The sequence below is a fragment of the Cryptomeria japonica genome, chromosome 3 (assembly GCF_030272615.1).
Source record: "Cryptomeria japonica chromosome 3, Sugi_1.0, whole genome shotgun sequence".
In the NCBI taxonomy this organism is placed as follows: Eukaryota; Viridiplantae; Streptophyta; class Pinopsida; order Cupressales; family Cupressaceae; genus Cryptomeria; species Cryptomeria japonica.
In genome coordinates, this window is record NC_081407.1 from 60,388,336 (window position 1) to 60,402,029 (window position 13,694).

A 13,694-nucleotide genomic window follows, 5' to 3' on the forward strand; every position below is an offset into this window, starting at 1 on the left:
GTAAACATAACACTGACAATGTCTACTATGTTGAAGGATTAAAACATAATCTTTTAAGTGTTGGTCAATTAGTTGAGAAACGTTTTCAGTTACAATTTAAAAATGGAAAATGCAAAATCATGAATAGAACTGGTTTGGAAATTGCAACTGGTAATCAGACTAGAGGTAATATCTTTCATTTGAATAGCAACGAAAAGGCATGCTTAATTGCACATCTAGATGAAAGTTGGCTATGGCATAAAATACTATGTCATGTAAAATTTTGATTGCATGGTAAAAATCAATACTTCTAAGGTAGTTAGAGATCTACCTAAAATTGTGAAACCTCAGAATACAATTTGCAAGGAATGTCAATTTGGAAAACAAGTTAGAGCTAGTTTCAAAAGTATTCCAAAAAAATCCAATAATGCTCTTGATTTAATTCACATTGATTTATGTGGTCCAGCTAAAACTAAAAGTTTACAAGGTGATAAATATTTCATGCTAATTATTGATGATTATTCTAGAATGTGTTGGGTTACTTTTCTCAGAGAAAAATCAGAAGCACTTGGAAAGTTCAAACTATTCAAAGCAATGGTTGAAAATGAAACCGGTAAGAAAATTAAATGTTTAAGATCAGATCAAGGAGGAGAATTCACATCTAGAGATTTTAATACATTCTGTGAAATAAATGGAATCAAAAGACAGTTATCAGCACCTCAGACACCACAATAGAATGGAGTTATTGAAAGGAAAAATAGAACAATTTTGGATGTAGCAAGAAGTATGTTATCAGAAGCAAATCTACCACATGTGTACTGGAGAGAGGCAGTAAGCACTGCTGTCTATACATTCAACAAAGTTCACATCAAAGGTTGAACCGGTAAGACCCCTCATGAACTATGGTTTGGTAATACTCCTACTCTTAAGTATTTCAGAATCTTTGGAAGTAAATGTTATATTAGAAGAGATGAGGATATTGGCAAGTTTGATCCTAGAAGTGATGAAGGAATATTTCTTGGTTATTCATCTAAGAGTAAAGCTTATAGATGTTTTAATAAAAGATTACAGAAAATTGTTGAGAGTACAAATGTAAAGATTGATGAACAATTCAGAGGAACTTCAAGGTATATAGACTCTGAACCAGTAACAAAAATTATGACAAATGAACCGACAATAAATCCACCAATACAAAATGATGATCCAGTTACTCTGGTATCATCAGAAGATTCCACAGTAATTAAAGAACAACAACAGACTTAGACAGTTGATGATTGTCATCAATCGACAAAATTAAATGGACAAATCTTTTATTCTGGTATTTGATGAGGAAGCTACCTCCTAGGGGGAGTAGTTGGTATATTGACTTGGTTGGTATTTTTTTATGAACTTGACCTTTTGTGACTTTGGCATTTGATGTCAAAGGGGGAGAGATATATGGAAAAACATTAGGGAGAGATTGGTATGAGAGATTGGTATAAACACATATTACTCCCAGGGGGAGAAATGGAGATTGTTGGTTTTGTACTTGGCATTTCTGTTTTGGCACTTTGATGGTTTTTCCATCTTGTGTTGCCATCAATGCCAAAGGGGGAGATTGTTGGTATTTTGGTATGGTTTTGTCATTGATGTCAACACCTACTAAATACATCTACTTTGGAGATCCAGCAACATTCACCGACAAATAGTAAACTGTTCAAATAGTTACCAGTATATGGTTAACTAGTAGGATATAATGTTCACCGGTACCTGCATTGACATGGAAGACACTTGGTAAGGTCGAACACATCATGTGGACACTTTACTTTGAAGTAATAATCATTGGTATATTCTCATTTGCATTATTGCTTTTATCAGCAAATAGGTCCAGGTTATCTAGGGTTACATCAGTAGGTTTATCTTTTCCAGATCAACATGGCACACTATGGAGATGATTTATTATTGTTGTAAATACATTAAGCCGACATGTTCAATCAGTTATTGCATCGGATATTGTATTGTTTGTAAAATGTTTTTTATTGTAATATCTTGTAGAGTCGACCTACTAAAATTGGTCTTAGGGTATGGTATAAATGTAAGATCTTATTTGTAAGATCAAGTGTGGAATGCGAAAAAGATCTAAGGAAGGGTATATGCGAGATCAAGCAGGGATATACACGAAGACATCATTTGAAGGTGAAGTTAGGTTTTTGTAGAGGCATATCAGCATTACACCGGTACTGAATCTAGCATATGAAGATGCTATTTTGTGCAGTACATTCTCACTGGATTTAACCATCCAACTGTAGTCAGTGTGACTCCCATTTGTGATTGAGTAGTGAGCTCTAGGCTATTGGCCTTTCTGCATGTGCAGACCCCTCTTTGTACACTTACTATCTGCAGTAGTATCATCTGATTGTGGGTAACCGTGGTTTTTTCCCTTACAGAGTTTCCATGTACAAATATTGGTGTCATGTGTTGTGGATGACTTTGTGCTTATGTTTCATGCATTAATTCTTACTGGTATAGCAATTTTCTGTTAACATTGTCTACCAGCATACTTAACTGATTTACCGATATTAAGCGTTAAGTTGGTTAATAAGTTTTTGGTTTGAATTTATTTGACAACTGATTCACCCCCCCCCTCCTCTTAGTTGTCTCCGGGACCTACAATTGGGTGGTGGAGAGGAGAAGTGAGCAGATCTGAGGTAGGTCCGGCAGTGGCGAGATGAGTAGGGTGGAGCCACAGGTAGAGATGGCGGTGGAGATGGTGGCAGGGTGCCTAGGAGAGAGCAGGGGGCTGACACGAGATGGTCGATGAGAGCATACCTTGCAGAGCTCTAGTCACAGTTGATAGTGGCTCAGACTCAGCTGGCGGAGTGAGACCGACAACTAGTCGAGGTTAGGGCCGAGCATGATTGCCAGATCATAGCATTGAGAGCCAAGTTGAGAGAAGAGATAGAGTCTCTACGATAGGAGGTGCTTCTCTAGAGCAGTAGGGCTGCATATTATGTGGTAGCATATAGTGTCACAATTCCTGTTGCATAGCAGGTGCAACCCTATTCACGGTATATGGCTAGATTAGAGGGAGCACGAGCACCTCGACAGGATCCAGGGCATCAGGCTTCTCCTCCTCCACTAGGCGATGAGGGAGAGGGCGCCAGCTAGATGATTGTTTTTGTAGTTGGGATATTTTTTGTAGACACACCCATTTTTTGTAACTGATACGATTCTTGCTCTGATGGGAGTTTGTACATGTCATTGGAAATCATTTTGTACCCTTATACTTGATATGATATATATACGAGATCTATTTTGACTTCATTATACTTGTGTCAATTGACTATGAGATGTTTCTATATGCTTTATTCTATATGTATGCATTTATTTCAACATGAATGTATGTAATGCAAATGAATATGGATGTCTATGTTTTGGTTTCTTTTTATATGCAAATAAATGAATGAAAAATGAGTAATGAGTAATGCAATTTTTTGTTTTTCTATGCAATAAGATCAATGTAAATGAATAATAATGAAATGAATGAATCTATATGAATGTTATGTATGCAGCTAAACATCTCAAAACACAAGTACTCGATTGAAGAAATAATGATAAGTAGACCACTTAGCGTAAGAAATGATGATGCTTTCAGCTCTCATTTAGAAGATAAAGAGATTATTACCATACCAAAATCACTCTAGATTCACAAAAATGCAAAATGAAATGCAAAATGATATGCGAAATGAAACCTAAACCTAGTCACTGGATTTAAAATACTTAAGCTTCATCACTAAGCATAACGAACACAACAGGCAAGTTAGAGTTCCTTTCTTTTTCAATGTGCAATTTAATTATCTTGTCCACAATGACCCTTTTTTTGTTCATATCCTTAGACAGATTTTGCAGGGACCTGAATTGCATCATAAAGAAATTCCCTCAAAACAAACAAAGAAATGATATGGACATCCCTGTAGCATACAAATAAGCGAAGTTGAGGTATGTGAGGTGATTTCACCTTAATGTGAAGGCTCTTATCACAGACACCCAGCTAATTTATATGTTTCCAGATCATCGAGATCATTCCTACAAGCAGAAAACAAAGAAAATATTATGCCCCCAATCCTTGCTTCTCTTAGTCACAATAGACTTCCTCGAGTTACTCAGAGGGACAATAATCAAAACTCAATATAAAAGACAACATACAAAGAAAATTTTCATTCATAGCTCAAACTGTTTAGTGATTGTTTTTCGTTATGTTGTTTTACTTGTGAACTCAGTGATAAACTCTTTGGTAGTTAGGAGATAGGTAACTGACACAGAGTGGACGACCAAGTTTCACTGATAGAAGAATGACTTGGTTGACACTGCTTAGGATATGTAATTTGCTATGTCGAGTAACCTAAGACTAGGACGTTGATCAGTTTCAAGTCATGAGGGTTCCAACGAACCAAGATCTCACAAAAGTGATTGAAAATATGTACAAGCAAAAGCAAAAGATGCTTGAAATTGGGAAATGCCAATGTTGCATTGATAGATGGAGCGCTTGAGTACAAGAGGCGCTTGTTTGCCAGGTTTTCACCTACTTGGCATAGATTCATTTTTATTTATTTTTACCAAGGTGCCTGTTTACCAGGTTTTTACCAGGGCAATTTCTATCTTTTTTATATTTTTTTCTTTCTTTTCTCTTTTTTCTTTTTTTTTTTTGGATTTCTTCAGGACTTTTTCTGATTTTTAGGATTTTTTTCAGGACTTTTTCCTTTTTTAAAATTTTTTTAAGGACTTTTTCCAACTGTATAAGTTTGCTAGAGCAGAGAGTGCTAAGAGAAGAATTTCTTCAAGTGGATGGTGTTAATCGGTTCACGGAGCTGTTCTCCTTCAGAGTTTGAGATTTGATAGGCACCAGAGCTAAATACTACAGTAACAATGTAGGGACCCAGCCAGTTGGGTTCAAACTTCCCTTTATTGTCGTGAAATTGTTGATTTTTTGGATTCTCTCTCAGAACTAGGTCACCAACTTGAAATTCTCTTTGTCGAACTTTCTTGTTATACCCTCTGGACATTCTCTTCTGATACACTCTAAGATGATCAAATGCCACTTGTCGACGCTCATCCAGCAATTCAAGTTCTTGCAATCTAGATATTCTATGATCTTCATCAGTAACAAGACCTCGCAATGAAACTCTTAGAGATGGTATTTCTACTTCAATAGGTAATACTGCTTCAGACCCGTACACCAAAGAAAAAGGTGTAGCCCCATTAGGTGTTTTGATACTAGTTCTGTAAGCCCATAGTGCAGGATTGAGCTGCAGATGCCAATCCTTCCTAGACTTGTTCACTATTCTGTGCAAGATAGTTAGTAGGTTTTTGTTAGACGCCTCAGCTTGTCCATTACCTTGAGGGTAATATATTGATGACTAGTGTTGCTTTATTTTGAATTTCTCACAAAGCTCATCCAGATCTTTATTTTTTCTTCCATTATCAATCACGATGGACGAAGGTATCCCATACCTACAGATTATATAGTTTAGGATGAACAAGGTGACTTGTTTACTAGTTGCTTTGATGAGAGGAACTGCCTCTACCCATTTTGTGAAATTCTCAGTGGCAGTTATAATGAATTTATGTCCATTGGATGAGGCCGGATATATCTGACCAATGAGATCAAAGGCCCATTGCTGAAAAGGCCAGTGTGTTATAAATGGTATGAGGTCCCTTGTCGGGGCATGTATGAGATTTCCATGAAGCTGACATTTCTCACAAGTCTTAGCAAATTTTATGGCATCTTTTTCCATGTCTGGCCAGTAGTAGCCAGCCCGTAATAGTTTCTGAGCTAAAGTAAAACCATTCGAATGAGATCCACAAATACCTTCATGGACTTCCGATAATGTACATTTAGATTCTTCAGTTTCTAGACATCTAAGCAATGTACCGTCCAAACCTCGTATAAATAAATTGTTAGCTATGATAACATACTGTGAAGTGTTTCGAGTTAGGTTTCTTTTCTCATTATGAGTAAGATTTTTAGGGTTAATTTGATCGCATAGATAGGAATAGATGTGGCTGTATCGGGATGAGTCATGTCTAATAATAGAACAGACTATTTGGGTCTCAAGAGAATCATAAGCAGGGTAATATAACTCTTCAACCAGGAAATCAAAGAGAAAATTGGACTCCTGTAGCTTAGGTATAGATGCCAAGGTAGCCATAGCATCTGCTGCTCTATTCGTTGATCTAGGAATCTGTTGGAATGATACAAAAGAAAAGTACTTCTTGATATCATCCACCATCCTCTTGTAAGGCATAAATTTCTCATCTTGAGTCTGATATGTATCATTGATCTGATTGATGACCAGCTAAGAATCTCCATAGACATGTAATTCAGCAACCTTCCATTCAATGGCTAGCTTTATTCCATTCACCAAAGCTTCATATTCTGCAATGTTGTTTGTGCAGGGAAACATAATCTTATAAGACTTTGGAATTGAATACTTCTAAGGAGTAATGAAAAGTATGCCAGCACCTGAACCATTTTGAGTAAAGGAACCATCGAAGAACATCTTCCAGGGTTGTTGAGTAAGATGCATTATTGATTCATCTGGGAACTCGATGTGTAGTGGTTGAGTATCCTCAAGTGGAGCTTCAGCAAGTTGATCAACAATTACCTGTTCTTTTATGGCTTTGTGTTCCACATATTCAATGTCAAACTCTGTAAAGATCATTACCCACTTTGCCAATCTTTCGAAGAGTGTTGCTTTATTAAGAAGATACTTGAGTGGATCGATTTTGGCCACCAACTTGACTGAATGTGCTAGCATATAGTGCCTCAGTTTCTATGATGCAAAGACTAATGCCAAGCATGCTTTTTCTATTATACTATAGCTCATTTCATAAGACACTGAAGTCCTGCTGATGTAATAAATAGCTCTTTCCTTTTTGTTGTCATCCTGTTATGCCAGAAGTGCCCCCAGTGATGAATCAGTTGCTGATATATATAAGATTAGTGGCTCACCCTGAATAGGTGGCATCAATATCGGTGGATTAGATAGGTACTCTTTTATCTATTGAAGATGTTGTTCACACTGCTGATCCCAGTTGTATATTATTCCTTTTCTCAATACTTTTGTAAAAGGTTGAGCTTTGTCTGCTAGTTGAGAAATGAATCTTCTAATGGATTGGAGACGTCCCTGTAGACTTCTCATTTGACTGATGTTCTTTGGAGGCGGCATTTCCATTATAGCTTGGACCTTCTCAGGATCAACCTCGATTCCCTTCTTTGAAATGATGTAGCCAAGTAGTTTACCAGATGTCACTCTGAATGCACACTTCTTTGGATTTAATTGGAGCTTAAACTTTTCCATTTTGTCAAGTATAGGACCTAACTCTTGAATATGTGTTGATCTTTTCATAGTCTTCACTAAGGTGTCATCAACATAATCTTCCATATTCTTATGCATCATGTCATGAAAGATAGTTGTAACTGCTCTTTGATAGGTTGCCCCTACATTCTTTAACCCAAATGGCATAACATTCCAACAAAAGATTCCCCATGCACAGGTGAAAGCTGTCTTTTCTTGATCTCCAGGAGTGATTTTAATCTAATTGTAACTGGAAAATCCATCCATTAGTGAGTACATCTCATACCCATCTATCATGTCGACTATCATATCAATATTTGGCAATGGAAAGTCATCTTTTGGACATGCTTTGTTGAGATCTCTAAACTCTGTACAAACTCTGATTGATTTATCTGCCTTCAACACAGGCACTATGTGGGAAATCCATTCAGCATCATCTATTGCTCTGATAAATCTAGCTTTGAGCAATTTCTCTAGTTCAACTTTGACCAATAGTGCGACATGCGGGTGCATCTTACGGAGTTTTTGTTTAATTGGTTTTACTCCTGGTGTGATTGAGAGATGGTGCATAATGAGATCAGGATCCAAGCCTGGCATATTAGAGTATGTCCATGCAAAGTTTATTTTCTTTTCTAGGAATAGCTGAGTGAACTCCTTCAATTCTTCTGTTGATAGTGATTGAGCTACGTGAATGATTTGTGGTGTCTCTTGATTCCCGATATTCACTGGTTGAGTTGGCTCGATCAATATGGAAGACTGCTCCTAAAAATGACTGGGCAATATACTAAGTATCTCACCTTCAAGTGCCTCAAAGAGGTTTTCACCTTTAGGTACGTCCTTTATTCTCTCTTTTTTATATTCTGACACTGCCACAATATGGTTTTTGCCATCAGATCTTTTATTTTTATTTTTCTTGTTTTTGCGACTGAGATACTTGATATCCGCTTCAATCATATTTTCACTCTATTCACTAGTGGAAGAGTTTATAGGTTCGACTGCATTGAGATAATAGGATAATGTATAGTCATTGGCAAAAGTAGGTATATCCATGGGTTGATTCTGTAAAGTACAGTCAATCAATTCGGGATGTACTAAGGACAAATTTTGGATAGGTTCAAGAGCGTTCGTGGTATTGTTATCACAGTTGCGGATCCAAAGTAAGTGTCTCAAGACCAGGAAGAGTCAGATCATGATTATTAAAGTTCACGTTAATATTTAATTGATCTAATACAATAGACATACTTGTAACGTCATTTACTATGCCGGACTGGACATCATATTGTGGTTTAACATCAATAAGACTAGTAGACAACTTTTCATTGTTTGTATAAGATGATTCAGAATTTGAGGCTGAGTGGGTATCATCATGAACAGGACTATCATCAGAGTCATCAGAGTCATCGGATGAAGTTTCCAAGTCTCTTTCAGGTGATTTAGTAAGCATATGTATGGTATCAATACTAACATCTTTAATGCTACAAGTTCCTTCATGTTGTGGTTCATTTGTCATTTGTATCTGACACACCCGTTGACATGATCTCATTGTTTCTGTGATTTTTTGTCGTCTACTCGATTCAGCTTCTTCTGGACTGATGACTGGTTCTTGTTCTATAGCTTCTAACTCTTCCTGTGTAGTTCCATAACTGATTTGTTCTATTTTAGGATAAGGACACATAGATGAGAAGCTTTCTGGTATTGTTCCTTCTTTCAATCCTTGTTCATAATTTTCTTGCCTCTTTTGTCTAATTTCTTGTATTTCCCTCTCTAGTTTTATGTGCATCAGCTCTTGAGTATCATCTATGACACCACTAGATTCTTCTGAAGTTTTTGTAGTGGATGTGTCTGAAAGATAGTCAGGACCCCATTCATACTCGTTTGAATCAATCTCTGAATCATCTACTTGTTGCCTGCTAGTATATGTGACTAGAACTTTTAATGGTGCAAACAATTCTCTGATTCTTATGACTTCATCTCTTATATCCTCAGGAACCTCAACTTCTTGTATTATCGTAGCTGATACTGTCGAAGCTTGAGCACTAACTATTTCTTCTTTCTTGACTGTTGATTCCTCTTTCTCTTGTCTACACTCTACTTTTGTTTGTTTAGTTTCTACTTCATGTAATGTTAAAGGTGATATCTTTTTTGAGCACTTAGGCTTAGAAACATGTTTTTGGTCTGATTTCTTTTTCAGATTATATCCCAGTCCAGCCTTCTCATGTGTGGATTTGGTTTGTAGCTAAATTGGTTCGATAATACCTTCTTTTTGTTTGCCCAAAGGACCAGTACCTGAGTACCCCATGCGCTGAATCATTTTGTAACCATGACCATATTGGTTTGAGGAAATCTCACAATGTCGTACCTCCTCATTTGGACTATCTTTAAGCATAGAATCCTCTTCTATTTCATCTGCCAAGGAGGTAGAAGACTGTATAAAGAGACCATCGTATATAGTATTCGGAGCTGAATTTTGTGTTCTCATAGCCTCTGATGGCTTGCCCAACTGTTTTGGTGATGGAGGGAGAGAAACTAATGGTAGTACCAGTTCTATCTTGTAGCCATCCATGCTAGTATCTGTAATGTTCAATCTCTTTTCTACGTCTTTTATCAATATTTTTGGATCTTCATTTGGAGAGGCTGCCCTATTATGATTCACAAAAGTATCTGCACCTTTTGTCAAAGCATTACAGATGACATTTGTATCAGCAGGAATACTAACTTCAGCTCTGTTATAAGGAAACTTTAAGTATTGGTGATATGTCGATGGTACTGCCTTCATTTCATGAATCCATGGCCTGCCTAGTAATATATTGTATGACAATGGAATATCCAGAACCTAGAAAAGGACATCTCTCTCTACCAGTCCCACTCTGATTGGTAATGATACCAGACCTTTGGAGGTCCTCTCTTCTTCATCATAGGCTTTAATTGTTATTTTCTTGCCTGGATCAATGACATTTTTAGAGAATCCTAGTTGTGTAAGCAAATGATAAGTATAGATATTCAACCCTGCACCTCCATCTATCAAAACATGTTTAACTCTGTCTTTGTGGATCATGGCTTCAATATGCAATGTCTGGTTATGTGGATGATTTAATGAATTGTCATCTTCTTTAGAGAAGGTCAAATAGTGAGGTGAAGTTAGATGACCCACCATAGATTGAAACAGATCAATGTCTAAATCTTTTGGAATGTTGGTAGTGAGCAATGCTTTGTCTAGGATTTCCTTGTGAGAAGACGAGAGCTGTAGCAATTCAAAAATTGAAATTTGAGCATTTGTCCTTTTTAACTGTTCAACCACGCTATATCCAGAGGATGATGATGAGGTTAATCTTTTAAATTTGTCCAAGGTTGATTCCTTTTGTTTGTTTGGCAAGGTTGTTGGATTTGATGTTTCTTGAGCCAGGTTGGAAGAACTAGCTCCTTGGAGGGTAACTTTCTTTTGAGATTAGGTTAGAGCTCTTGCATGTCATGATTCATTTGGTTTATCTTGAACTATAATCACATTGCAATATTTCGAGTGTGAAGGTTCAATCATGTTGATAGCGTTGTCCTGGCTAGCATAAGTATAATTTACCTTGGCACCTCCTTTGGTCTTTGAGGAATCACCTTGTTCATAAGTAGGCAAAGGGTCTTTAAATGCTTTATGATCAACATTGGTTGGATGATTCCCAACAACAACTTTACCAGTGTCTATGAGATCCTGAATCTCATGTTTTAGCTTCATGCAATTATTTATGTTATGACCCTTATTCTGATGGAAGTCATAGTATTCATTTTCTCTCCATCATCTTGGTTTGACATCTGGATCATATGGTCTGGAGTTATCTGGTAGTGTTATCAAGTTGTTTGCCAATAGAGTTTTGAAAGAGGATTCATATGATTCTTCAAGAGGAGTAAAATCACTCTTAGGTTTGGAAAGCCAAGGCTTTTCTTTGAACCATTCCTTTGTTTTCTTTGGCAGATTCTCTGTTGCAATCTCAACAGCTTTAAGTGCTTGTGTACCACTAGCCAAATTAAATATTGTGGATTTTGAGTTGGTTTTGATAGTGTCTACTACTCCATCATTAACAACATTCTTATTGTTATCTTTGGAAAATTTCCAATTGTTGTTGTTCTCCTTAGAGCTAGATCTTGTTTGTGTTTCTTTCCAAGGTGTGATATCTCCCTTCTTTATGAGCACATCCTCCATTCGAATGGCATTATCTACCATTTTGTTAAATGATGGGTGTACTTGCATTTGTATGCTATATTTCAGTTTGGGGACTATGTTATTGACAAATATATCCATTTTCTCAGAGTCTAGAATAGGTCGTGGGTACCTAGAGAACATCTTTCTCTAGTGTTGGAGAAAAGTAAGAAGAGGTTCCCTTGTTTTCTGTTAAGTATTACAAAGATCGATCATAGTTACAGGATGTGGAATGTTGTATTAGTATTGTTGTAAAAACAGTTGGATTAGTTCTTCGAATTTTTTTATTCCTTTGGGTAGACTTGAGAACCATTCCATTGCTTGACCCCCTAAACTCCTTGGGAAGAGATGCATGAGGTACATTTGATCATGCATGAATTCCATACAAGCAGCACTAAATTCCCTAACATGATCTTGAGGATCTGAAGTACCATCATATTTGTCAAATTTTGGGATTTCCACTCGTGAAGGAAATGGAGGCATGTGTAGATTCTTGTCAAATGGAAAGGGACATGTTGTTTCCAGAGAATATTGTTTCGGGGACTTGTCCTTATTCTTCAGTTCTATGACCTCCATCCGCAAAGCTAGTAACTGTTTGTGTACCATGATTATAGGTGAATCTTCCCTTTTAGTACCAAGTGTCTGAACATCATATCCAATAGGAAGTTTGGCACCTTCTTTTGCTAGTTCTAAGAAATAGTCTTCCTTCTCTCGGGTCATAATTGTTTTCATCATTTTTCTAAAGTCTTTGTCTTTTTGACAATCAAGGATTTCTTTTTTTGGAGGTTCAGTGTCTTCGTCAATCTCACTTGATGATGAGGAGTCATTATAATTTTCGGGAATATTATGATCATTTTTGTTTCCATCATTGTATTCTATCTCATGTATAGTGGGAGATTTCGGTTCATCAAAAATTGGTCCGCCCGATGATGACGACATGTCGGTGAGTGGATCCTTCACGTAGAATGGATTATCTTGATAGGTGAAGGTTTGTTCTTTTCCTTTGGCTTGTTTCTTATGAGAACTCCTGGTTTGAATAGGCATTTTTATGGATTAGTGTGACCTAAAGTCATTTTGTGATGCAGAGGTCAAGATCAATTTCATAGCTAGTTGTTCTATTTAGAGTATTGTTTAGGAGAAACAATCGAGATTTAGTCTGATTTCAGGAACGATCTATCCTATCTAATATGTTGTCTAAGTTTATTCTAAGTGTAGTGTAAGATTCAGTTTGGTTTCAAGAATGATCTATCATGTATAAGACATTATCTAAGTGACTAAAATTTGATAGGTAGTTTGATTGGACTAGCTGAAAGGTGATTGACCAAATTGTGCAACGCAAATGACAGAGGTACATTGTCTTGATCTGTTTATGCTTAGGAAAATGATAACTAGTATTATGTTTGTTGTAAGCTATTTTTAGGCAAGTTTGACTGTTCTGTTCTGACAAACTCAAAGACTCATACGACAGTATTTTCTGGACTAGATGATAATTTAGCAGCTACAGGACGACAATAGTTATGTTTCGTACGAGTTGTTGTCTCGTACCGTATGACAAATGGGTATGTGCAGGACGACAAAAGATTGAGGGCAATTCTATCTCATATGAGACAAGATATAGAGCCAAACAACAGAATAAAATAACTCATGTGACATATGATTATATCTAGGACGACAAACCAGAAAACTCATATGACACAAGATGTGTTATAGGATGATGAATTATCGGACTCGTACGACTATTCATAGGACAGAGCCTACGAATTTTGAGTTTTTCTGATTGCTGAGTATGACCAATTCTGAGATGGACTGATTTTTTACCAGGATAGACTAGTTTCTGACTCGAACAGAGTTTCAACTTAAAATGGACTAGTTTTCTGACATGGACAGAGCTTTGACTTAGGATGGACTAGTTTTTGAACAGACAGAGTTTCAACTTAGGAATGGATTAGTTTCTGACACGGCCAGAGTTTCGACTTAGGATGGACTAGTTTCTGACATGGACAGAGTTTCGACTCACTGAGTTTGTTTCTAGTCTTCACTAATTTTTGGTATTTCAGTTTTTGTTTCAGGGATGAAAACACAGAAAACAAGTAGTATGTATAGTGACTTTAATCACAGCATGCAAACCCTAAGGAATTTGGTGAGGAAAGAAAACCTTTTCTTGTAGACTCAAGTACACACCCAATAGCTAA